At 42.6% G+C, this 26,830-nt stretch overlaps 2 long non-coding RNA genes across 2 annotated transcripts; one reads left to right on the top strand and one right to left on the bottom strand.

Moving 5' to 3' along the window:
• Positions 1-5,164: 5,164 nt before the first annotated feature.
• Positions 5,165-8,346, bottom strand: LOC131280848 (uncharacterized). Its single transcript, XR_009188496.2, has 3 exons — positions 8,069-8,346; positions 6,569-6,660; positions 5,165-5,403 (listed from the first exon to the last, which is right to left on the bottom strand). It is a non-coding gene; the product is annotated as an uncharacterized lncRNA (long non-coding RNA).
• Positions 8,347-8,935: 589 nt separating this feature from the next.
• LOC131280847 (uncharacterized) lies at positions 8,936-17,910 on the top strand. Its single transcript, XR_009188495.2, has 3 exons — positions 8,936-9,825; positions 11,358-11,501; positions 12,543-17,910. It is a non-coding gene; the product is annotated as an uncharacterized lncRNA (long non-coding RNA).
• The last annotated feature ends 8,920 nt before the right edge of the window (positions 17,911-26,830 follow it).

Raw genomic sequence — 26,830 nt, 5'->3', positions numbered from 1 at the left:
CAAACAGATAGGAATTCATGATGTATAAAACATAATTATATATACACACATACCTCTAATGATTACAGATCAAGAGAGAGTCAAACTTTTTAATGAATATGAGAATTGAAAAAGGAAGGACTGCATATTCATACCGACACTGAAAACTAAAAGCATTTGCTGGACAAATGAGTTTTTAAAGATGACAAGAGGGCCGATTTCAGGCATGTACTTAACACCTCTACTCTTCATATTATTTTTAATTGAATATTTTCTGATGTTGAATTTCCTATTTTAGCCTAACAGCTTTAGTAAGAGGAAAACAGTATAGTATGGATTTTCCTTTCTGGAACTTAACTTTAAACAACGAAAATGAAAATTAAAGCAAGTTATTAAATCACTTTATCAGCTTATTCTTAATTGAAATATGTTGTAAAATTAATATTGTCAGCCCTATAGTTTTTTTTTTTTGTTTCCCTTCTCCTTCCCAATCTTTGTTAGAGAAAAGTTACGATGCTAATTAGTTTCATTTTAAAAAGTCATCCCGATTGATGTGATTTTATAGAAAGAACAGCAAGGAAATCAAAAGTATTAAAGCAGGGTTCTTCCTAAGCCTACAATACAAGGAAAGTGACAAAGTAGAGGAGTCAACCCTCAGAGGAAGGAGCATTTTTAAGTGTAATCTGATCTCTCCTCCTTTCAAAACCCTGACGACTCCTGATCCAACTAGTAGGCAGAGGTAGAGAGAACCAGGACCACTTTTCCTGCACTGTTTTGAATCTGTAAACAAAACTTCTCATAAATTAAGTGGGTACATAAGTATATCTGCTATAAAGTTTACTTATGCGTAAACTGTGCAGGTGGAAGAAAAATAAAGAACCTTCAAGGGAAACGCCTTCTGGCTAGGACCTGATACCCTTCACTCTTGTGAAAGACTTTCTTGATCCTTATTAGATCTCTTGTTGTATGTAATGGGTATAGCTTAGTGGTTGAGTACCTGTGTCCCATGTATAAGTTCCTGGGTTCAATCTTTGTTATGTCATGAAAAAAAAAGGAACGAGGGAAATTTTACTTCTTCTAAGAAAAAAAGAGATGAAAAATATTGCTGGTGTCCACAACTGAATGGAGTAATTGAATAAAGAAAAGTGGATATGTGATGTATGTGAAGGATAAGAGTAAAACCTGTTAAAGTAAAAGGGTGACATATTAAAAGAGCTTAATCATGCTTTTTTCCCAAAAATGTTAGAACTTGGCTAAACAGCTAAAAAGAGAACATCAGAAAACTATTGATTCATATTAGGCACTAAAGATCATTGGACTGTAATAATAAAATTTAAAACTTCAATAAAAAAGAGTTTAGGGGAAAGGTTTATCATGAGGATTCTATTTTGTTCATTAAATAAATGCTCTTGGAGGTCCTTTCAAGTCTACAGTTCTATAGAATTTATCTACCTTGATCTCTTACAACCATTACTCTACACATTTGCTCTGATTCAAAAATAAATAGGGGAAGCAGATGTGGCTCAAGTGATAGGGACCTTGCCTACCATATAGGAGTACCTGGATTTGAACCCTGGAGCACCCTGGAGAAAAAGAAGTGAAAGTGTGCCTGCATGGTGAGCCAGTCCCCACCTGGTGAGCTGAGTGCATACGCAGTGAGTCAAATGGCCATGCAGTGAGCCAGTGTCAGTACGGCAAGTCCAGTGCCCATGTGGGTGCCTACACTGCAACCCAAGTGCCCACATGGCAAACCGAGTGCCCATGTGGTTGCCCACATGGCAAGGCAAGAAGGCAAGTGCCCATGTGGTGGGCAGAGTGCCCACGCAAGTGCCCGTGTGGTGAGCCAGTGCCCATGCAGTGAGCCAGTGACCACACAGTGAGCCGACTGCCTGGGCAAGTGCCAGCATGGTGAGTTAAGTGCCTGCATGAGTGCCCACATGGTGAGCCAGTGCCTGCAAGGTAAGCCAGTGCCCGTGTGGCAATCTGAGTGCCTGCACAGTGAGCCAGTGCTGGTGCAAATGAGTCATGCAGCAAGATGATGATGAAAGAAAAGAGACATGAAGGGTAGAATCAAGGTGAAGTGCAGCACAGACCAGGAACAGAGGTGGCTTCAGGTGGTGCAATTGACAGGGAACTTCTCTTCATATCAGAGTTCCCCAGGATCGAATTCTGGGAAATACTAGAGGAGAAAGAAGAGAAGACAAGGCAAAAAGAGAAATAGATATAGAAGATTACACAGTGAATGGACACAGACAGCAAAAAGAACAGGGCGGTGGGGGGGGGAGGGGAAGAAAAATAAATAAATAAATCTTTAAAAAATAGTAAATGGGAGAAAAAGCAAACCAAATCTATCAATATGGATTTTCTCATTGTAATTTCTGTGTTTCCAATTAAGCAGGCCTCAGTAAGGATTTAATTCCTTCACTTTCTTTAGAGCTGTCTTATTCAAGCACAAGGTTCTATAAAACACAAGATATTTTATCTAATGGGGCATTTTTGGGACATGGAATTGTCCTGAATGACATTGCAAAGACAGAGAGAGGACACTAAAATTCTATTATAACCTACAGAATTGAGTGGAAGAGAATGTAAACTACAATGTAAACTAAAATTCATGCTGAGTGGCAATGTTCCAAAATGTGTTCATCAACTGCAATGAATGTAGCATGCTAAAGAAAGAAGTTGTTAATGGGGGAAAAGTGGGAGGTGTGGAGAGTGGGGCACATGGGAATCCCCAATATATTTTTAATGTAACATTTTATGTAATCTATGTATCTTTTAAAAATAAACTAAAAGGATATTTTTTTAAAAGATATTTTATCTAAAATTATTGTTATGTTGAAAAACAACTGAAAGAGATAGAATAATCCAGGAAGTGAAAGGGTCTCTGCTCCTCAAGACAGAATAGAATCATATCATGATAAATATGATTATATGAATGTGTGCAATCACAGCCTCATTTATCGGTGGGCCAGAACACAAAACTCATCAGAATTGAGTTCTCTGATCAGATGCCAAATGAGCACACACAACTGTTAGGTGAGGAAACCCTCTAAAGGCAGCACTGCTTTCAAGCCTCATTCCAGCTATAAACCAGAAAGTTAGCACCAGATTTTAGTCACATCTATGATATCAAGGTCAAACTTGTATCCTTTGCCACTAAATTCGCTTAATTTTATGATATGCTTCCTAAGGACCAACACCAAAGGCAAGTAACTACAGCAAAAGACAGTCTGTCCTTTCAGGGTTCAAATTATGATCAGAATTCACATACTTTTTTCCTGATCTCTTTCGGCACTTTTTCTATATAATATTTGGCTTATTACTCATCCAACTACATTAATATTATATGTCTAACATTTACCAACACTTCACGATAACAAGGGACATTCTTACTCTTATTGGAGGTTGATAGAAACAGGAGTTGTAATTAACATAAATTACTGTAATTATTCTTGCCAATTTGCTTAAGAGTCACCCATGGTTGAATCTTAACAGAGACATAGAGAGCTTCCTTGGTCTATTAGTAAAAATAGGACCTTGTAGTAACACTTAATTTAGTGTTACAACAGTGGCAGGGGAGGATTGGCATTGGTGTGGGGTGTCAGAGATGGGGGATGCCTGGGAGGAGCTTCCCCTGGGGCATAGAAATAAGGAATATGAATGAGTTTATGAGTTCATGGGGAATTGCCCCTTTGGGTGGAGATCCATACAATAACCCAAAGAATTTAAAATTCCCATTATGGGGAGTTCTGTCACATTCTCTAATGGGACAGCAAGAATCCCCAGAGTACAGGGCAGTGACTAATGGAGGAGCATGGACCACTGATGACTGTACTTATGAACCTTTTCTTTAGAAATTGAAACTTAGACAATTATTATAAGTTGCCTAAGAGTAATCTCCTCAGAGCTTCCTTGTTGCTCAAATGTGGCCTCTTTCTAAACCAAACTCAACATATAAATGCATTACCTTCCCGGGGCATGGGACATGACTGAATGGGAGGAGCCTCTCTGATACTGAGGGATTACTACCAAGCACCACCTAGCCATGCAACAGAAAAAAGACCTTGACCAAAAGGGGGAAACGGTAAAGAAAAATGAGTGTATATGGCTAAGAGACTTCAAAGTTAGTTGGGAGATCATTCCAGATGTTACATATATGCACACCTCAGCAGGATCTCAGCCTCAGTTGTCATTTCCCTATGCATGGCTCTTCTGCCCCTTTATTTCAAGTACTAGAGTTGAAGGATGGATCTCCAAGAGACCTAAATCTTTGGGCTGTCCATGTTCCAACTGGGCCGCAAATCTCAACAGAGTTGAAACACTACTCTCCAGTTCATTGGACTCACCCAGACAACTAATAAGGGAGTGCTGATGGACAACATCCATTCCAATGAACAGAAAGAGTCTACAACAGCAAGCAAGATAATCCCATCCATCTAAGGGATCTAAGGGATCTAAGCCCACTCTCAATTAGAGGCAGAGTGGGCAGCACCAACCCAGAATACTCAGGATTGGGGAATGAATGAAGGATTACAATAGACTTTCTGTTATTCTATAAGTTGCCCCTAGAACCCCCAGCTGCCTAGTGGACTGATGCTTTAGGGCCTGAAAACACAGCCATGCTCCATTTTTCACCACGCTCTCTGTCAACATACATGAATGGTATACTTTAAAGGAGCTTGTCTTCTGTCTGCTGTCATTTCCCCCATCTCCTCTTGGACTTGCTTGAACCACATTGTTCCACAATAGTCAAACCAGCTCAGATGTACCCATTAACCTAGAGAGGAGGTCAAGGAGAAGCACAAAGGAGGCTGTGTGGAGGTGTGTCAAATGTTAGCCTTAATTTGGCTACATGGTGTGATATTGATATAGCCTGTGCATTAAAATCAAAATTATTTCCAAGAGTACCTAGTCTCCAAGATGGCCAAATAAGTAATAAAGGCCCTACAGTCTTTGAATGTTCAAAAGAGATGTGAGACTAAATGTGTATTCAAGGCTGCCTCCAGACAATGTAGAGCTATGCTAATCCAAACTAGCTTGGATGTAGAGAATATGTAACTCACCTGGAAGAAATAACCTATCTGATACTAAGATCTAAAGAACCTAACCAAAGGTCTGTTTACCATCACTGTTAGTCTTCCTAATCCTATATCCTCTGTATAAAAGAGTCTGGAAAAGGCTGTTCAGAGCTCGGTTTTTATTAAGACAAGAGTCCGCCGAGCCCGGCCGGTCAAAATAAACCAACTTCCTTCTCGGTACTCTCGTGTCCTATCCTTCGAAACCGCGCCTATCCGAATTTCTCCACTACAATATCATAACCCATTCCAAAGCCCATGAGGAATATGCACAGTCAAACTTCACGGTGTAGATTTGGTGTCTTCTCAATTGATGTCCAAGGTTTTGGTACAAATATGTTTAGTCCTGGACCAGGGACGATGGGATCAGACAAAATGAAAGAAATACTGTGTGAACAGGGAAAGCTAAGAAATTATCCAAGTTACATTGCATTATATAATTGCATTCTCCTTTGCACAATTTTCCACTTCCCAAACAGAGAAAACATTCCAGTAGAGACCTGCCTTAAATGACATAAATTCAATCTGAAGACATTAATTTAAACTCATCATCTAGCCTTACACTTTTTTCCCCATTCACTGTTGGATTATCATGTGTTTTAATTAACCATTCATATTTTAAGTAAGACTGCTCTAGTGAGGGTGATAAGTAATATGGCATGTCTGTGTAATAGTAGGGCTCCTGGTTTATTTGTGTACTCAGAGTATCACTACTGGTGTGCTTGTCTACCTTTATCACACACAGGAAACCCAACAAACCTCCATAATGTATGGTCTCTGGGTTATGAACATTCAACCAACCTTCAAAAGCATCTCAGATTTCAGACTGTTTTTTTTTCTTCCCCCCTTTCCCATCCTAATTTGGCTCCCTCCTTTGTCTGCTTATTGTGCCAGCTTGCTGTGTCAGCTTGTTGTCTGCTCATCTTCTTTAGGAGGCACCAGTAATTGAACCCAGTATGTCCCACATGGGAGGTAGTTCCCCAAATGCTTGGGCCATCTCTGCTTCCCTGGACTGGCTCTTCATCTGGCAGAATCCTTTGTGGTCAAATACCCCTCTTTCCTTTGCCATTGTAATTCTAGGTTATTGATACAGATGCCTTATGATAGCCAAGGAAAAAACAAAACACCACTATTTTCCTGTTGGCAAAATGATTACTAACCTCTGTAATGCCCTGAATCTGCTATGCCTCCAGACATAGGTTTACTGATTTCCTGCTGTGTGCAAACTTTCCTTTCCATCCTCCCCAGAAAGAGACCCTCTATGAGCTCAAGTAGATCAACTGGGGTCCTTTTACCCTCTAGCCATCATTCCCTATTGGGGTCTGATTTTGCTTCTGAGGATTCTGAGTTTAGGCTATGGGACTCACTTTGCTTTACATCATGCAGAATAACCTGGGATGGTGTGACCACCCATCCCCATTTAATCCACTCCCCAACAATCACTAGCTGGGGCAGAAATAGGAAACCTCCTTTCCCCAGCCTGGAGCAGAACGGCTCTTAGACATACTTACCCTCCACCTCCTCCTGCAGGATTAGCCTCCCCTGAAGGACTTGGCTTGAAACCACACCACAGCCAGCAAGTAGTTCAAAATGGCTCAGAGACCTAGATATAAGAGGTAAAAGTTTAAAACTGGAAGGAGAATAGATAGGATAAAATGTCTGGGACTCTGGATTAGGCAAGAGTTGTAAGATACCACACTCAAAGCATGAGCCATAAAAAAACCAATATATTGTACTTCATTAAAATTCAACCATTTGAGCTTCAAAAGACACCACTAAGAAAATAAAAACACAATCTACAGATTGGGAGATAATATTTGCAAAGTTTATTTCAGATAGTGGTCTTGCATTCACACTGTATAAAGAACTCTTTCAATTCAACAATAAAAGCACCCCCATTTACAAATCCAGGAAAAAGCTTGAATGGACAGTTACTAGAGAATACATATAAATGATTAGAATCATATGAAAAGGTGCTCAGGAATTACAGAGTAAAACCACAGTGAGGTGCCACTTTTCAACCATTCCTTTAGCTGTGTGCAAAAGGAGAGATAAATACTGAGAGTTGCTGAGGATGTGGAAAACTGGAGCACTCCTCTAATACTGGTGGGAATGTCAAATGGTGCATCCATTTTGGCAATTAGCTTGACAGTTTCTTATAAAGTTAAACATAACCTTTCTACATGAACTAGTGACTCCACTCCTGGAAATCAAGAGAAATGGAAAAATATGTCCAAAGAAGACGTGTGCAACCATGTTCATGGTTTCGTTATTTGTGAGAGTGAAAAGATGGAGGTTCTGAGGGGAGGGAGAGGGAAAAATAGGTGTAAAATGAGGGCATTTTTGGGACATTGGAATTGTCCTGCATGACATTGCAATGACGGATATGGGTCATTATATATTGTCATACCTTACACAATTTCTTGGGACAGAGTGTAAACTATAATCCACAGTTCATAGCAATGCTTTATCAATTGTAACAAATGTTCATCACAATACAGCATGTTGCTCATGTGGGGGAAGGTGTGGGAGGGGGAGGGAGTGAAGCACATGGGAATCCACTATATTTTTTTGTAACATTTATGTAATCTAAATTTTCTTTAAAAATAAAAATAAAACAGAATTGCATTCGGAGTATATTCTTTGACTACAGCAGAATTAAATTAGAAATCAACAATGAAATCTGCAAATATTTTGAAACCATATAGTTTAAAAAACAAAAACAAAAGCAACAAAACACACCATATGGGTCAAAGAAGTTGAATGAAAACATACAAAATATATTTTGAACTGAAGTGAGGAATAATTGAAAAGCAACATATCAAAAAGTATAGGATGCACCCGTTTATATCACTAAGTAATTACATTAAACTTGATATGCCCTTGGCAAGAGAGACAGAGAGAGATTGAAATTAGCAATGTCAGGATACAGAGCGCAGTGTCCAAAACCTAGCTACGGAAATTAAACGCCAGACCTCCCTTGGCCCCTACCCTCTCCTTTTCTTTCCTACCTCCATTCTCTCCCTTCTCTCTGCTTTCGCATTCCTCCTCTTTCTGTCTTCAGCTACCTCTCTGGGCCCTTAACTTTCTTTTTTTCAGGTCCTGCAAAGTAAGCCCAGGAAAAAACAGTTGATTCGACAATGGTTTGTAACCACTAAAAGTCCCAAAACCTAAAAACCAAAGAAGGATGTTCTCTTTAGCACCTGTCAGAAAACATTTTTAACTGCATGAGAAGGTCCCTCTAAATCATCTAAATGTTCCTTTCAGCAAAAGGGAAACCTTTCTTCTGGCCATGACCTTCCCTCCTAAACACATCTTCTCCTGGGAGCAGAGTCCTGGCAGGACTGACAGGGAGCCCCACGGTTGCGGACTCGCCCTCGGGGCTGCTCAGGCCCGTCTCCCCTTCCCCGTGAAGGAACCCGCGGGTCGCACGCCTGGGGGTCCGGCTGTCTGGTCTCTGTAGAGGCTCATCCCCTACGCTGATTCCTCTTTAGGGCTGAGTTTAGGACAAATCGCTGAGGCGATTCCCCAGACGCAGGTGCAAGGTCAGCACTGCTGGGGCCCTAGTGGCCCCATAGCTCAGGATCCCATGAAACCTCGCTGGGCTCCTTGCCGAGGGGCAGAGCTGCACCCAGCAGGGCTCCCAGGACGGGGCGCCCCAGGCTCGGCCACCCCTAAGGGCCCGCGGTTTCCTGCAGACTAGAAACCCCCTGGGAAGGGGAAGGCCTGGGGACAAGGGGGAGGGGGAAACGCCGCGGGAGCGGGAGGGGCTGAGACCCGCAGCAGCTCCTCTCCCGGGAGCTCGGGGTGAGCTGGGTCTGGTCTCCCTGTGGGAACTTCTCCCCTGAACCTGGAGGCGCAGGCGCAGCAGGGGCGGGATCCGCTCGCCCCGTTTCCTTCCCGCCCGCGCTGAGCTAGAGAAGGGCTCTCTGGCTGCTCCAGCAAGAGTCTCTTCCTTCCCTTAAAGGGGTAAGTCCCCGGGATTTGCACTCAGAGCGCTGGACGCAGAGTCCAGGGAGCTCACCGTGACACGCTAGCACCACCCTGAGGCCGTGGAGGCCTGTGGGCTCTTCCCAGCCTGTCCCCTCCTCAGGGACGTCCTTCCCGGTCACTTCCTGGGCACGCAGGGCCCCCGTGGGCTCATCTGCAATAGGGGTGGGGGGGAGGTAACTCAGGGACGACGTTGTGCGGGGCTGGGGTCACCCATGTAAGGACAGGCCGGTCCAGAAGGACTAATGTCAGACCCCGGAAGTCCAGGGAAATGGAAACCTGGGAAAACCCTTGACTCTGCGACCGGAATTCCAGGAGGAAGGAGCAGGCGCCCCCGCGCGGTCCCCGGAAGGACCTCACACGGGGGTCGGCCCCCCTAGGCCGGGGGCTGCGACCAGAGGAAACCCCCTCAAGCCCAGTCAGGCCTGGGGAGCCTCGCGGCCCCGCCCTGCAGCGTCTCTCTCAGGCCTCTCAGTCCTCCCGGCCAGGCCTGGAGTCTCAGCTCCGCGCTCCTGAGGGCGCCGCCAGCGTCCCGCCTCCCGGGGCTCCGCGGCCCCGGCTGACCTCGGCGTCGGGGAAGAACTTGTCCTCCGTGCGCAGGACGTGCAGGGAGCCCGTCCTAGGGTGGGACTGCAGGCAGTGCTGGCCTCGGTCAGGGGCAGGCGGCTCTGTTGTGACTGGGATCTGAGCAGCAACTGCCGCGGCCCTGACGCAGGCGCCTCGTCGCACCATGCTCGCGGCCGGAACCCGCGTGGGCGGCTCTAAGTTATCATTTCATGTAAGTAGACAACGTTTATTCCGGGCTTTTCCCTCAGTGACTAGATAGCCTGTCAGTCTCTCTGTCTGTCCCCTTTCAGATTTCCCAGTTCACCCTCCTCCGCACTTGCCTGCAGGGTGAAGCCTCTGCCCCATACTGGGTGAGGAGCTTAGAGCAGTTCTCGGCAGAGCCTGCTAGATGTTTCCATGATCAGGACACATGCCTGGTTATAAAACAGTAGTGGGTGTAAATTTTTTGAAGAAAGCTGAGGAATACAACAATGTATAAAAAGAATTATACACAAAAATGTATTCCAGGTATGCAAGCTAGATCAATATGAGAAAAGCAATTAATGTAATTCATCGTATCAACAGGCTATAAGGAAAACATCTGACAAAATTCAAATATTCATTTATGATGAAAAAAATTCTCAGCAATCTAGAAATAGACAGGAACTTCTCAATTGGATAAAAAAACACCTACAAAAATCCTATAGCTAACATCATACTTAATGCTGAGAAACTAGATGCTTTTTCCTCAGAGGTCAGGAACAAGGCAAAGGCTGTTCCCTCTTACCACACCTATTCAACATTGCACTTGAAATCCCAGCTAATGCAGGAAGACAAGAAGAGGAAATAAAGGTATACAGAATGAGGAGGAAGAAATAAAAACTCTTTGAGAATGATATGATTATATAGAAAAATGCAAAAGAATGGACAAGAAGAAAAAAAATTCCTGGATTTAATCAGTAATTGTGCCAAGGTCATAGGCTATAAGGATAATATTGAAACATCAGTTGCTCTCCTAATACCAGCAATGGGCAACTGAAATTTGAAGTAAAAAATGCAATACTCTTTACATTAGCACAACCAAAAAGTAAATACTTAGGCATAAATCGAACAAAATATGTACAGGATCTACAGATGGAATACCAGAAAACTCTAATGAAAAATTTTTAAAATACCTAAATAAATGGGAGATGTTCTGTGTTCATGGCTAAGAGGATTTAATATTATTAAGATGTCAGTTCTTCCCAATTTGATCTATAGATTCAATGCAATCTCAATCAAAATCCCAGCAAGTCATTTGTGGATAGTGACAAACTCATTCAAAAATTTATAAGGAAAGGCAAAAGAATTCCCACTTTTGAAAACCTTTAACATCCTTCCACTCTGGGGTAAGTTTAGTGCTAAACACTTAGAGTATACAGTTAAATTTTTGGCTTACCCCTCACCCAGGATCCTGGGACAGAATCCCTTCATTCAGAGCACTTATTGGGTACTTAGTAGGTGCCAGGCCCAGTTGTTGGCAAACGGCTGCATCCTGAGCAAAGTCAAGGTTCCCGAGAAGGGAACTCAATGTCCAAGAAAGAAAGGAGGGGCTAAAAGGAAGAAAAGACATCTCCAAACCCTTCAAGTTAAGTAGCGCTAATGAGGGGCAATGCGTTCCCCTAACAGATCCTGAGAACTTTCCATGAGCACGTTCCATGGGGCAGGACCAGTGCTTGTCATGATCTTATTTGTACATTGATGTGAGTCTTTTCCTCATTTCAGAGAAGAAGGGGTCCTTGTACAGCTGAGCACCTAGTGATTGACAAAGCCCAGATAAAACAAATGTGATGGCAGAATGCTGAGTGTCACAAAAATTTGAGAAAAAGTAGATCCTGCTGTGAATGAACAAAGGCATTGCCAATGAAGGTAAGTGGAGATGACTAATTAAATGGACTACCATAAAGAAAGCTGCTTTGCAAACTTTATTTTATGAAACTATTTTAAAATAAAGGAGTGGGAGTAAACAGTGAACAGACACAAAAAAAGCTTTATGAATCAGAAGACAGGATGTGGGGCCTGGATTTACACCTTTACACAATGTACCTAACTGGGGAGAATGACTTGAGGAGGGATGCTCAGAGAAGAAGAATAGAACAGACAAATGTGGCCTTCTGAGAAGCAGGGAAGGGTGGTCCAGACCTAAAAACTGCATTACTTCAGATGTGATAATGCATGTGCAATCACATTGTAAATGTTAACGGACCAGAAAAATACAATGGTTAGATACTACATATGCATATGCATAGCATTTTTAAGTAATTCTGATTGAATTAGGTATTCTGAGTATATCTTGCTTAATGATCCTAAAAAATATAGGGGGTACCTATTATTTTACAGGTCTCACAGATGAAGGAATTGAGATGGAGGCACCTAAAAACATAAATAACTTGGACAAGTGAAAAACTAGTACATGGCCAGCCCATTTGTGATCCTCAGTCCCGTCAACTTACTGACCTCCCAGTTTTAGGGAACTGTGGGTTTCAACCACAGCTTAAGAGAGCAAGGGAGAGGTCCCACTCTTCCACCCAGACCACTGTCCTGAAGTACAGGCTGACTGGAGCTTCCTATTCTTCTCTTCTTTCCTACCTTGCAAAGATGACCTCTGGTTTCCAGAATCAGTGTTGGCTATGAAGCTCCGGATGGTGGAGAAAGGCCAAACCTAGGTCTGTATCCCACTATCCCACTGGTGCTGCAGCTGCAATTGGAGGCAATTGTACACCAGAGGGCTTGGCATCAGCTGCAGTTGCAAGACTTGCATGTATGACATGGGGTGGCTCATGTGTCCAGTCAGGGTTCCTGGGTGACAGGCAAAGCATGTGAGAGCTGAGAGCAGAAGATGAGTTCAGGATGATCAATCTAAGCTCTTTACCACTCTCTAAACACCCTTCTTATTCCTTCCTTATTCAGCACCCTGACGCCGTGATGCAGGCAACACCTGCAGGCACCACTGTGTACAGAAGGTGTCACCTTTCATGTGGTACCTAGACATACTGAAATGAATGGAGCCCAGGCTGAATACAGCTGTGTGGAAAATCTCCTAATTGAATCTAGAGGGCCTTTTGTTTGCAGGTGAAGACATACCTATTTTTCTGTTATTTTGAAACCTAGGCTCCTAGAGAGAATGTTTGAGACAGGCTGCAAAGGATTTAAGGGAAGCAACTGTGGATTTCTACCTACAGGAATAAAAGAAAAGGGGAAAAAGATGTTGGACATCCAGGCTTTTTTTTTTTTTGTTTATAATGCAGCTATGGGGGATTGAACCCAGGAGCTCATCCATGTGACGTAGGCACTCAACCACTGAGCTACTCCTGTTCCACCATCCAGGCTTATTTTTTTTTTATTCCCCCTGTGGCCTTTTCCTTGCTGTCTGCTCTCTGTGTCCATTTGCTGTGTGTTCTCCTGTGTCTGTATTTATTTTATTTCCCCTCTGCCTTGTGGCTTTGCTTGCTGTCTGCTCTCTGTGTCCATTTGCTGTGTGCTCTTCTGTGTTTTTGCTTGTCTCCCTTTCTGTCGCATCATCTTGCTGAGCTGGCTCTCTGTGGTGCTTGCAGGCCGGGCGGCACTCCACGGCAAGCAGGCACTCCTGCCTTCGCAAGGAGGCCCCGGGATGTGAACCCAGGGCCCCATATGGTAGACGGGAGCCCACCTGATTGAGCCACAGCCGCTTCCCCCTCCAGGCTTTTTGAATCCTTGAACATTGAGTTGGGCATTACTAGACCTTCATGTGAATTTCTCACAGTTCTGGAATGTTTGGAACTTCCTCTTTTGGGAACTTGTGACCACCCCTCCAACTACTCCCCCACATACATTCTTTGCTACTTGGTGGTGACCAGCCCTGTAAAATAGCCATATGGATCACTTCCTTATTGGGTCCTTGGGGGCCATATTTGTTTTGGAAGCAGAATCTGTGGTTCATTACAGGTTAACACAAGGCACAGTTCTTATATTACACACACATCCAGTGAGGTCTGCAGCCATAACCCCTAATCAAATTGTTTATTCTTCTACAGAGAAATGGAAGCACAGTCTCAGCAAATGGACACATAGTCTCACATCACATCAGGTCAGGTTCAGAGGGAGCCTGGTCCCATGGGAGTGTACCCCATTGATGTAATAGGGTGCTTCTCTCCTCCCCTCCACGTCCCCCATTCATTTCTTGAATGTTTACTTAGAATTGTTTGTAATGATTTCATCTTCCTGGTAGCACCTTATATTCTATCAGATTCTCATCATTCATGCCTGGGTTCACGTAATCTTCTTTTGCATTCTCAGAACCTATGCTGTCCGCACTAGCAAATGCCTCTCCAGTCTCATTACCCTAAGGCCCTATTCTTATGTTGCTGTGCTACTTCTGAAAGCTCACCTCCACTGCCTGCCACACAAACCCTGAACTCTCCATGCTTCCTTTATAGTTCCTCCTAATTCTACCCCCACTTGTCTTAATCCAAGTCACTTCCCATGATGCTTGTATACAAATCCTCCCCTATAATCACTGTGTGCCTTCCAGCTTCCCTTCTTTTGTACATAAGCTCTTCTCTTGGCCTGCTGTACCCTCCGTATTTCCTCAAGGCACTGTTTATTAATTTTTATTCCTCTGCAATTTAATATCCTTGGTAAGCTTTTATGATAATTCACACTGAGCTGAATACTATAACATATTAAGGGAACAAACCTGTTTGGTGAAGGATTTGCTAACCAAGGAACAGGTGACCCTAAAATTGGAAGCTCTGAGAGGGACACTAGTGAAGAATGTTTTCCTAGACACCTGAGACACATCCTGCAGTTTCTGCTCAAATGTCTAGTGAGGGAGCTCACCCTTCCCACGAGCAGCCTTTGAACCATTAGACAACTCCGGTGGTCAGTAACGGACCTGTACGTATGGCTGCCACCTGATGCCTCATACTCTTCCTGCATTCTTCATTCAGCCTAGGAGTGTCACCAAACAAATCTGTGTCCCTACCTCTTTTAAGTCCTTCAAATATTTGAAACTGGTTGCCATCCCACTGTGGTCTTTCATTTTGATATTGTGATCTGGATATTTAGAATCAAGATCTAAGCTTGTTCTTAATTTATCACTACTTAATTTCATTTTGTCACTTTTAATCCTTTGTTCTCCTTTGCTGAAACTTATTCAAATTCTGTATTGAAGAGATACTACGCTTGTAGGAGAAAAGGGAAATATTTTCATCAAATTTCTTACATATTCTATCACACTGGTTTTTTTTTTCTTATATTAGGGAAAAGCCCCTAATAAAATAATGTGTTGTACTGTAGGCTGTACTCATGCTGTTTCCACAGGTTTTCTCTGTATGAGAGGATGGGTGAGGGCAGAATGCCAGCAACAGGGCTGTGTGAGTCCAGTGTTCCCTCCACTCTCAAGCTGGGTGACCTTGATCAAGATAAAGTCTCTGCTGAGCCTCAGAACTAACGCAGAAATGCCACCATCTACTTACTGGTATCCATTTGAGGATGCAATGAGTTAGAGCTTATACAACCTTTGCTCGGTAAGGGGCATCACTTACAATAGGTGCAAAATAAATCATATTTCAATTTTCCTTTCTTACTTGCAGTAATCCTAGGAAAAGCCTTTGCTGCTTTGTACCTAGAGAAAAGTTGGCAATAGGATAGAGGATGGCAGTTTAAAAGGATGGTCACACCATGAAACGATACTAACTTTTTAACAGTTTTTCATCACTGACTGAAGGAGGAATCTCTATAAATTTTATACCTGGCTTCACAATAAAACATTCAGATATCCTGAGAGAAATAAGAGTCTCTTACATTTCCTATAAGATGATTTGACAAATTAAGTCTCCAAACAATCCACATGCTTTCCTGAGTGAAAATTTGAAATATAGGCCAAATGAGAAGAAATGAAAACTGGAATATTAATTTACACAGACCTCTTAGGCTGTGATCTCAAGGATCTCTTGGCTAACTGGAAGGATTCCTAGAGATTGAGGGAAGGGAATATCGCCTGCTCTGCTAAAATATTAGGCTATAACTCCATCTGGTATATGGTTGTTGATGGATCAGATGAGGTTATAGCACTGCGACTGAACACATTGTTGAAACTGGGAACCCACAAATGGTAGAAAAAGGCTGTGCAAAGGAAAGAAACCATGGCAGAAAGAAACTCTGGTCTAATTTTGGGGATCAATAGCCCGCATTTGCCAATGGGAGCTAGAGTATCAGAATTGGAGCCTGGAACAACAGCAAAGTTACCTGACACACCTGCTATCTGTCCATAAAACTCTATCCTAGAGTCTGAGTCAAACCAAGATGGGTCTACAGAACCTAACTCCAAGACCAAATCTCGCAGACTAGACAGAGCTATTGAGAAACAATATATGGAGATACCTTGGAGGCCCTCAGATGTAGGTTCTTTATAATGAGAATACTCCCTGGCTACATCCAGAGCACAGCAGGCTCCATGTTCGTGAAACAAGGGCCAGGAGCTGCAGGAAGGCTGGTGGGAATCGGACAGGCCAGGATGACTGGAAGAACTCAAATAACATTCATCCTTTGGGTCCTTCAAGACTTCCTTCATTTTGTCCCTCTGCAGCTCCCTCCTGAGCCTGATGGGGCTGGGAGGGCAGAAGATTAATGCAGGAGGGGTAGGACAGCACAGTGATCCAGCTGGTCCTTGCTGGAAACTGAAGAGAGCAGTCACAGAAGGCGAGGAGCCATCCCTTCAAAGAGAAGAGAACAATCTCATCTGACTAAGGTACAGTGGGGCTGGCGTGGAGGCAGGAAAGGCAGAGGCGCTGTTGCTCAGTGCCAAGAAACCAAAGCTAACAGTGCTGAGAAGAGATATGCAGCTCACCCTGATTCTTAACCATACGGGAGAGAACAGCTGGTTTCTGTGAGTGCAAGAAATACCTGAGGCTGGTTAGCCCACATTGCGTCAGAGGGACTCTAAGTACCACGAAGAAAATGGACAGCCTTGTTAAAGACCTATGTCATCCTTGGTTGTATTATTGAATGTGGAAGTCCAGCAGTTTTTGTTCATCTCTGCTCCTAGAATATATGGCCACCTTGTACCTCTTTGTGTGTTCTTTCTGGTACTCTCCCCATATTTACCCTGTATATTACCAGCCCCGGATCATCCATTTTTACCTGGGAGCTGGTGATTCTTCTTCTCCTTCATCCTCTTCATTTTCATGATTTTCTGTCAAGAAATTCAGAAATGTCCAGAGAAACATGTATAGTTCCCACTACAAACATTACAAACCCAATGTCCTATGTGGGTATGGAGACACGAATTATCTTGTCGGAGGTCAGAAGCCATGGAGAGACTGTACTGAAAGTCTCATATTTCTTCTTTAAAGGATTGGCCTGGCATGAACTTCTCATCCCTTTGGCAAGCAGTCCCAAATCTCACCATCATGACATCTCTGTGTGGAATTGGGTGAGATGTGAAAAATGTCTTTTGTTCACCATCTCATGGAATGCTTCTCCAGCTTCCTTCTTGACTTGTCCAGTCACAAGGCTGAGCCATTGATCTCAGTGGCTCTATCCCAACCTGGCTCTCACAAAGAACTTCCTCCATTCTTAAATATATATATATATATATATATATATATTCAAAATTATATATATATATATGAATATTCAAAATAAGTGCATAGTGAAAGTGTGGACTTAGAAAATAAGCATCCATAACATCATACGGGAGCCCCACCCATCACTCCTCCACCATCACCTTGCGTTGTGATACATTTGTTACAAACTATGCAAGAGTATGGTCAAACCATTCCTAGTAACTATATCCATATTATACATTAGGTATATTTTTCCCCAACACACCCAATTTTTTAAATCAATAAAATTGATTTGTTAAAGCATACAATGTATCCAAAATGTACAATCAGTGGTATTTCATATAATCACATAGTTTAGCATTCATCACTTCATTATTAAAACACTTTCATTATTTCAGTGATAACAATAATAAACTAAAAATAGGCAAACAAACAGGGAAAATCCTCCCCTCTCAATCTCTCTATTTTCCTGGCTATACATAGTTGCTATTTCTGACTAATCTTGCATAATTTTATATTTGTTTCTTAAGCAGTTTAATTGAGATCTATTCACATATCATATGATCTATCCAAAGGGTATAATCAATGGCTCTTTTTTTAGCGGTTAGAAAAAGCTTTGTTGTAAAATTCTAAAATAAATAGAAATATAGATTGCAAGAAATTATAAATTTTAAAAGAGAGTGTAAGGCCAGTGGTATTTAATGTAATCAATTATAAAAGATAGATAATATAGCAACAAACACTTATAAATACAAATAAAAATCTTAATATAAAATTTAATTATAACGTAATTCTAATTTTTATATTACAGCTCTAACTACTGGACATAATAATCTCTAAGAGTGAAATAAATCATTGGTTTAGTTATTTAATTTCCTTTAGGCCATAATTCTTCCTGCATAATCAAATTCCTATCTGGGAATTCTTCACATCTTATTGGATTGAATTAAAGCAGAAAAAAATATGCCACCTCATAATTTTATGAGGCAGAAAAACTCAAAATCTTTTTCAACAGTAGTTGGGCTAAATCATTAGTGATCCAGATGGATTGTTTGAATTAATGGGTATGCATAAGAAAGGGTTAAATTAAAATGAGGTGTCCAAAAATATATCTCTTCTCCAGTCCTCCTCAATTAAAAGCAAGAGTTTATTTTGTTTGAAGAAAGTTAGAGAATACTGATCACAGGAATAATTTGCTAGTTGCACTGAGAAATTATTGTTCATACACTATCATATTGTTATTTTACATTTATCTGGTCTACTCAGCTCTTATTTGGTTATTATTTGCATGGAATCACTTTTTCCAACGTTTCCCTTTAAACTTGTTGTGTCCTTGCATCTGAGGAGGATCTCTGGTAGACAGCGTAGAGATGGCTCCTATTTTTTATCCATTCTATCAGTCTGTATCTTTTGATTGGGGATTTCAGTCCATTCACATTCAGTGTTACTGTTCCTGGAAAGGCATTACTTACTCCATTTTGCCCTTTGGTTCTCTGTTGTCATACCACTCTATTGTCTGCCTTCTTAGCCTTTAGTTTACCCGCCCTAATAATTTTCATTTCTAAACTCTTCTCCAAACCCCTCGCCCTTGTTTTTTCCTTCCAGGCTGCAGCACCCTCTTTAGTATCTGTTGATAACATACTCTACGAGTTTTTGTTTGTCTGTGAAGACTCTGAACTCACCCTCATTTTTGAAGGAGAACTTTGCAGGATACAGAATTCTTGGCTGGCAATTTTTCTCTTTCATTACCTTAAACACATCAAACCACTTCTTCTCTCCTCCATGGTTTCTGATAAGAGGTCTGCACTAAATCTTTTCAGCATTCCCTTGTACCTGTTTTGTTTTTCTCTTGCAGATTTCAGAAGCCTTTCTTGATGTCTGATATTTGTCATTCCAAAGAGTAGGTGTCTTGGGGTAGGTCTGTTTAGATTTATTCTGTTTGGGGTGTGTTGTCCTTCTTGATTATTAATATTTATGCACTTCATAAGGGTTGGGAAGTTTTCAGTCATTGTTTCCTTAAAATATTCTTTCTTCCCCTTGCCATTCTCTTCTTTTTTTTAAAAGATTTTTTTTTTTTTTTATTTACTTCTCTCCCCTTCCACCCCCCAGTTGTCTGCTCTCTGTGTCCATTCGCTGTGTGTTCTTCTGTGACTGCTTCTATCCTTATCAGTGGCACTGGGTATCTGTGTTTCTTTTTGTTGTGTCATCTTGTTATGTCAGCTCTCCGTGTGTGCAGCACCATTCTTGGGCAGGCTGCACTTTCTTTCCCACTGGGTGGCTCCCCTTACGGGGTGCACTCCTTGCATGTGGGGCTCCCCTTCGCGGGGAACAGCCCTGAGTGACAGGGCTCTCCTTGTGCACATCAGCACTGCACATGGGCCAGCTCCACATGGGACAAGGAGGCCAGGGGTTTGAACCGCAGACCTCCCATGTGGTAGGCGGACACCCTATCCATTGAGTCAAGTCTGCTTCCCTCCATTCTCTTCCTCTAGGACACCAATAATTGGAATGTGCGTTTTACATTCTCGTTCAATTTCCTGAGACTCTGTTCCATTTTTTTCCCATTCTATTCTCTTTCTATTCTCCTGTCTTTTTTAATTCAGATATTCTGCCTTTGAAGTCACTAATTCTGTCTTCAAAAAATTCAAATCTATTCCCATGTGCCTCTAATATATATAATTTTTAAATCCACTCTTTTTTTAATTTAAAATTAAAAAAAAAAATTTCTCTCTCCCCCAGTTGTCTGCTCTCTGTGTCCATTCCCTGTGTGTTCTTCTGTGACCATTTCTATCCTTAGCAGCAGCACCGAGAATCTGTGTTTCTTTTTGTTGCATCATCTTTTGTCAGCTCTCCTTGTGTGCGGCTCCATTCTTGGGCAGGCTGCACTTCTGTTTTGCACTGGGAGGCTCTCCTTACGGGGTGCACTCCTTGTACATGGGGCTCCCCTATGCGGGGGACACCCCTGTTTGGCAGGGCACTCCTTGCGTGCATCAGCACTGCACATGGGCCAGCTGCACATGGGTCAAGGAGGCCTGGGGTTTGAACTATGGACCTCCCATGTGGTAGGCAGATGCCCTATCCATTAGGCCAAGTCCGCTTCCCCTCTAATATAGTTTTAATCTCATCCATCCTGTCTTTCATTTCCATAAGGTCTGTTACTTTTTTTGCAGGCTTTTAAATTATCCTTTATGCTCACCCAGTGTCATCTTAATATCCTTTATTTCTTTAGCCAAATTTTCTATAAATTTGTTGAAGTGATTTAGGACATTTGTATGATTATCAGTGATTAATTGCCTTAAATCCTTTATCTCTTTAGGATATTTGATTTGTTCTTTTGGGTGGGCCATCATTTCATGTTTCCTAGTATCTTTGTAATTTTTCCTGGTATCTCGGGATCTGAATATATTGGTATATTTACTCTGATGGCCAAGTTCTCTCTCTTGCCTATTGTTTTTTTCCACAGCATTTCTTTGATATTTAGTTCAACTTATTCTCAGTCTACAAAATTGTCCTGCTTAAGTTTTCAAAATCAGGACAAGGACTCAGTAGTGGGGCACAGATTTTTCCCAGGTGTATACAGAGAGCATGAACAGTTTTTGTTCATGCAATTTCCAGACCTGCCAGGAGATGGCGATCGGTAGTGCACCATTCCACTGAGGTGTTTCACTTTCAGCTTTCCTGTGGTCCTGTGCTGAATCTCCAGAGTGGTGATCAAAGCAGGCTGTGCTGGCTGAAGTCACTGAAGAAAAGCATCCAACCCCCCCTACCTTTTCACTTGAAACACCTGACAGGGAGAATGGTGTCTATTTCCCTCTCAGTCAATGGCAGTGAGCCAGGCATTTTACCCCAGCTTTAAATCCTGGGGGTGGTGGAGGGGAGCCCTTCCTGGCTGCAACAGGGGCTTGGTAATGCACATTTGTCATTTCAGCTTCTTTGTCTTTCTGTCCCTCACCCTCCTGGGAGTTGTGTACCACTGTCCTGGTCTGCTGACCACCAAAGCAAGTCCATCAGAGCATTCAGCACCTACTCATTCTTGAAGGAGATGTCTAAGAACTTTGTCCTACTTCCCTCAGTGCATCCAAGGACTTCACAGGGACCTGCAGGTTGGCACCTACTGTCTAATCAGGGGAAATTCTTTCTATTAATGTGTCCTTTATAAACCATGATCGATCACCAGCTCTACTCTCTTCACTATTTAAACCCACTCCTAAAGTGAGGATGTCTTCCTTTCTGAAGTGAATTCACGAGTATTACCTCATTGGACTGCTACAGAAACCATGCAGCACATTAACTGAGCCCATTTTACAGATGAGGAAACATGAATCCAGGATGGAAAAACCAATCACCCACAGTTAATAAGAGCAGTTCTCAGCTAGAGGCAGGGGCTTTGATACTAGCTGTTCACTGTGACAAGCACCCAGCTCTCACGTCCTTTTTTCTGTCTATTGACACTGGGTGGATGCTGCCTTTCACCCTCAAGTCCAAGTTTCATCAGGGAAGGAGACACTTTTAATCTGTGACCAGTGTGTTTCTTATTTGCTCTCTCCCAGGCAGGCCTGATCCTTTGGTGGCCACAAATGTGAAGTTAAATACAGGATTTACAAATAAATATGTATATTAGGGACAAATGTCTGCTGAGGAGGTGCTAAGGTATGGCGTTTCCTGCAGGTCTGGGAACTTGGAGCAGATCCAGGCAAGCAGGGCCTGGGGACAACCTACCTGTGCTGAGGTTACGGGCAAGGCGCTCTGCCTTCATACACCCTCAGCCCGTTGCTCCAGGAAGCTCTGGTACTGGTAGTTGTGATTGTGAGTGAGCAGGTCCTTGATAGGCTCACTGAGCAGAGAAGATGCCTGCCTCCCTTCCTGTAATTTCTGCTTTTTAAAATCTTCAGTTAGGAAATCATATTCCCTGAGGTAGAAGAGAGAAAACTTAAAAGTAAAGGAACAAGTGAAATGTTATAAGGACTTTCACAGAGATTCTGTGAGTGTATCCCCAACAGCCCTACAGGCAGAATTTTTGTCCATGTTTCCTGACCTGTACATTTTTTTATGCACACACCTTTTGACACTGTATACTCCTAGCTATCTTTTGTCTTCTAGACCTCTCTATATTGTCACATAATGAGAATTTTTTGTCTAGTTAATTTTCCTTCTATGAAATACATGCCATAATCTATGGGCAACCATAAAGAGAGAACTTCACCACACCATGATTTTTAATCCCACAGGAGAGAACAAGTAGTTTCATAGAGTGCAAGTAATCCCTCGGACTAGTTAGTTCACCTTAGGCCATTCTGTTCCTATATGTACCACAAATAGCAAAGCATCAGGCCAAGTTCATCATGGATGAGTTAAGGAAAATAGTGCAATCAGTAGAGTTGTTCCTCCTTGAAACTGGAATCTTTGGCCTCAAAGATTTGTCTTTTTTTTTTTTTTTTTTTTAGGTGCCTTCTCTATAATTTACCTCTATAATACCAGCCCCTGATTATTATTACCTGGGAACACGTAGTCCCTGTATTTCTTCATGCATCTTATCTTCACGATTTTCTGGGAACAAAAAAAGAAATGTCTGGTCAGATTCTCACTTCACCAATTAGAAACATAGAGGCCTAAGTGGGCATGAAAACAAATTATCTTGTATGAATTGAGGATATACTGAGAGAAGTGTACAGATCACTCTCATATTTGGCCTTAAAGAAATGGCTGTCATGGTTTTCTGATACATGAGTCAATGAGTCCCTGCTCTGTTGATCACAAATCATGATACACTGTTCCTGAAATGAGGCAAAATGTTCAAAATGTCTTTTGTTCCTCATGTCAGTTGGTTCTTTTCAAGCCTCCTCTGGACTTTCCCAAATCTATCCTCCATCCAGCACGGGTCCCTATGTCCATCTCAGCTTCTCATAGACTTCTCTCTTCTCTCAGGAGAGAGTGTCACCCCAGTCCTACTTTCCTCCATACTTCCAGGTACTTCTCAGGGAACTGCAAGCCTGCACCTTCCATATATCAAGGTAAATGCCATCAAAGAAAGGGTCCCAGGCTAAATCAATATTCCCCAAACACTTATATCCCATTACATCCTTAAAACAATCCAGAAGAGTAAGGTTTGTTGTTCTTTTTTTTCCCTTCTTATGTACATTCATGATTATTAACTCTTTTTGGTAATACATAGCAGGACAGCTGCTAGCAACCAGGCAACATGTTATTCGAGCCATTTTACAGATGAGGAAACAGAAATCCAGAAAGGGTAAACCAGTCACTCACCCACAGTTAGTAAAGACAGTGCTCAGGCTAGTGGCTGGGAAATGACTGTTTGCTACAGGGCTCTATTCATGCTAACAAGCTACCTCCTGTCGCATCCTTCTTTCTGCTCATTGACACTGATGGATGCTGCCTTCTGCTCTAAAGTCCACATTCCATGGGGGAAGAAGGGGATATTTTCAATCCCAGAGGGCTTTACATCTATGCTCACACCCAGGTAGTCCTGAACCTGCCAAGCCCCCAACAGTGAACTGGAACACGGGAGAGCAGGTACCCGTCACATGTGGAGTGTGGAGGGGTGGACCTGCTATGGATCTGAGGACTTGGAGCAGCTCACTGGAAGCAGGGCTGGTGCCCACTTACCTGTGCTGAGCTTACTGTCAAGGTGCTCTGCCAGTCAGCGGCCCTCAGCCAGTTGCTCTGAAAGGTGCTGTGTCTGGGGTTGTCAGGGTCCTTGTGGGTGAGGAGGTCCTTGAGGTGCTGATTGAGGAGGTCAGAGCACATCTCCCTTCCCGTAACTTCTGTCACAACTGGGTCAGCTCTCGTGCTTGATCCTGAATTAGGAAATGGTATTTCCTAAGGTGGGATAAAGGGGAAGTTTAAGAGTGGAAATGGGCTAATGGTAAGTCATAAGGGCTGCAGTAGATAATTCTGTATTTCCCCAAGAAGACCATCAAGCAGAGTTCTTCTTATAAATGTTGGGTGACCTGCTCAAGATTTTTTTGGCCCAGTGAATAGAGACTCCTGCAGTATTTTTGCCAGGCAGAGCTCTTCTGACCTCCAGGCCTTTTCCTCTCATTATTGCCACATGATATGAACTGTTTTTGGTTCAGTTATATATATTGCTATGAAATGCCTGTCAAGAGTCTATCTTAACCTGATTTTGACCACACAGGAGACAAGAAATGTTCTCTTTGATTACAAGAAATCCCTAACACTGGATCATTCACACTGGCTCAGACAGTCTCTATGTAACTGTCACAAAATAACATGGAACAAGTAATAAGCAGTGGAAAGCAGTAGAACTGCTAGGAAAACAGACAAAATTCTTAAAGGGCTACTTTCTGGTTGGCTAAATGGCAAAACTCAGGGTGAGTTGCCATTTTTGTTTTTTTCCTGGATGGGAATTCTTTAGGTGGCAAAATTACATTAATAACCCATGTGCCTTTAGACTTACATCAGGATTACTGGCTTTTTTTCTGTCCACATCCTGGTGCTTCTTTTGATTTTCTGCTAATAAATTCAGGCAGGACAAGTTATACATTACTCAGTTCCCACCTCACAGGTACCCCCCAGGGGCCTACATATGCAAAGGGGTAAATATGAGAACAAAGAATATACAGACTTGCTGGGAAACCAGTAGTAGATTCAGTCTGTATAATAAGAGTACTCACTGGCCTCATCCAGAGGAGGGAGGACTTCCAGCTCATGAAACATGAAGGCCACGTTTCTAGGAGGTTCTTGGAAGTTGGGCAGGTCATGGCAATAGGAAGGACTCAAAGAGCCTTCATCCAATATGGCTGGCTGCTGTTCATCCATTTTCTTCTGTTTTTTGTAGCTTCCTACTGAGTGGGGTGAGGTATGGAGGAAAGAAGATTAAACCAAGAGTGATGGATGGCACAGCACACTGCGGCATCCCAATGAGGCCTCTTTGGAAGGCCAGTTGAGAGTTCACTGAGGGCAGGGGACATCTTCTCAAGGGGGAAGAAAGCAACACTGCAATGACTAGAGCAGAGTGTAGCTGCTGAGGGGGCAGGAAGTGAGGGCAGCCATTGCTCTCTGTACTGGGTGCACAAAACGCTGATGAGCAGGTGATCACTGGGGATTGGCAGGTTCATAGTTGAAAGCACAATGCTGTGAATGCTCTTTTGGCAATATGTCAAGTAGAGGTTGCTGGTTTGGGGTGTTGGGTGTGGGGGGCATTCAGGACAGGGTGCACCTGGGGCAGGCTTCTAGGGAGTGAATGTATGTTCATCTTGACATAGTGCCTTATGTCATTGGGTGAGACCCACATAATGAGTGGCACGGTGGTGGACTCCCATCCTGGAGAGGCCCACTATGTTCTCAGATAGAGGGACAGGAGTCTCTCGAGAGCATGGGCAGTGCCAAATAGGGGAGAGGAGACCAGTGTGTCAACCCTCAGTAACTATGAATGATGTCCTTCAAGGAGTGAAGAATTGTGGTTGCTGTGAGTGCCAGGGAGGGGGAAGGAGGAATAGAATAGATGGAACAGGGGACATTTTGGGGGTGATGGAAGTGTTCTACATGATCCTGCTATGATGGATACAGGCCATGCTGAATTGCATCAAAGTTGATAAAAGTGTATGGTCCAAAATGTAAACCATAATGTAAACCATCTACCAAGTGTATTAGTCAGCCAAAGGGGGGCTGATGCAAAATACCAGAAATTGGTTGGTTTTTGTAAAGTGTATTTATTTGGTATAGGAGCTTACAGAGACCAGTCCATAAAGCATAAGTTACTTTCCTCACCAAAGTCTATTTTCATGTATTGGAGCAAGATGACTGCTGACATCTGTGAGGGTTCATGCTCCCTGGGTTCCTCTGGGCTCAGCTCCTCTCTTTTTTCCACAAGGTCAGCTGTAGACTATGAGGCTCTCTAGACTTTGCTTCTCTCCACAAGGTCAGCTACAGACTATCAGGTGAACAGCTGTCTTTCTCCCTGGGGTTTCTGCCATGTTTAAGGGGCCATCTCTACTCCTCTGTGTTCTTTTCCTGGTTCAGGTCCTCTGCTCCTGGGGCATGCTTCTCTTTCCTCTGCATTCTGACTTTCTGGGGCTCCAGCTTGAAACTGCAGCATCAAACTCCAACATCAAAACTCCAACATCAGAAATCCTCAACTCTGTCCTTTGCCATGCCTTTTACCTGTGAGTCCCCACCCACCAAGGGGTGGGGACTCAATGCCCTAATGATGTGGCCCAATCAAAGCCCTAATCATAACTTAATCATGCCCAGGTCCGGACCAGTTTAAAAACATAATTCAGTATCTATTTCTGGAATTCATAACTATGTCAAACTGCTACACCAAGGTTGGTAGTATGTTTCAATATTTGTACATCAGTTGTAACAAATGTACCATCCACATATAAAATGTTAATAGGGGAAGAGGGTAAAGGAGGAGGATATTTGGTATATGGGAGTCCCCTATATTTGGTACGTGATTTTCTGTAACCTAAAACTTCTTAGAGAACAAAATGAAAAAAAAAGTAAGACACTGGGGAAATAAATGAAAGAAAATATCACTATACATATAGGACAACAGATCTTACAGTGATGAAAGGCAAAATGTAAAAAAAAATTTAAATATTTTTCATTTTTTATTATCCCAAATTTTTATTTTTCTACTTTTATTATTTTTAATTTTTTCTGTAT

This window comes from Dasypus novemcinctus, chromosome 13 (assembly GCF_030445035.2).
Source record: "Dasypus novemcinctus isolate mDasNov1 chromosome 13, mDasNov1.1.hap2, whole genome shotgun sequence".
Taxonomy (NCBI): domain Eukaryota; kingdom Metazoa; phylum Chordata; class Mammalia; order Cingulata; family Dasypodidae; genus Dasypus; species Dasypus novemcinctus.
Note: the sequence above shows the minus strand (reverse complement) of the source record. Positions and strands in the feature narration are given on the sequence as shown.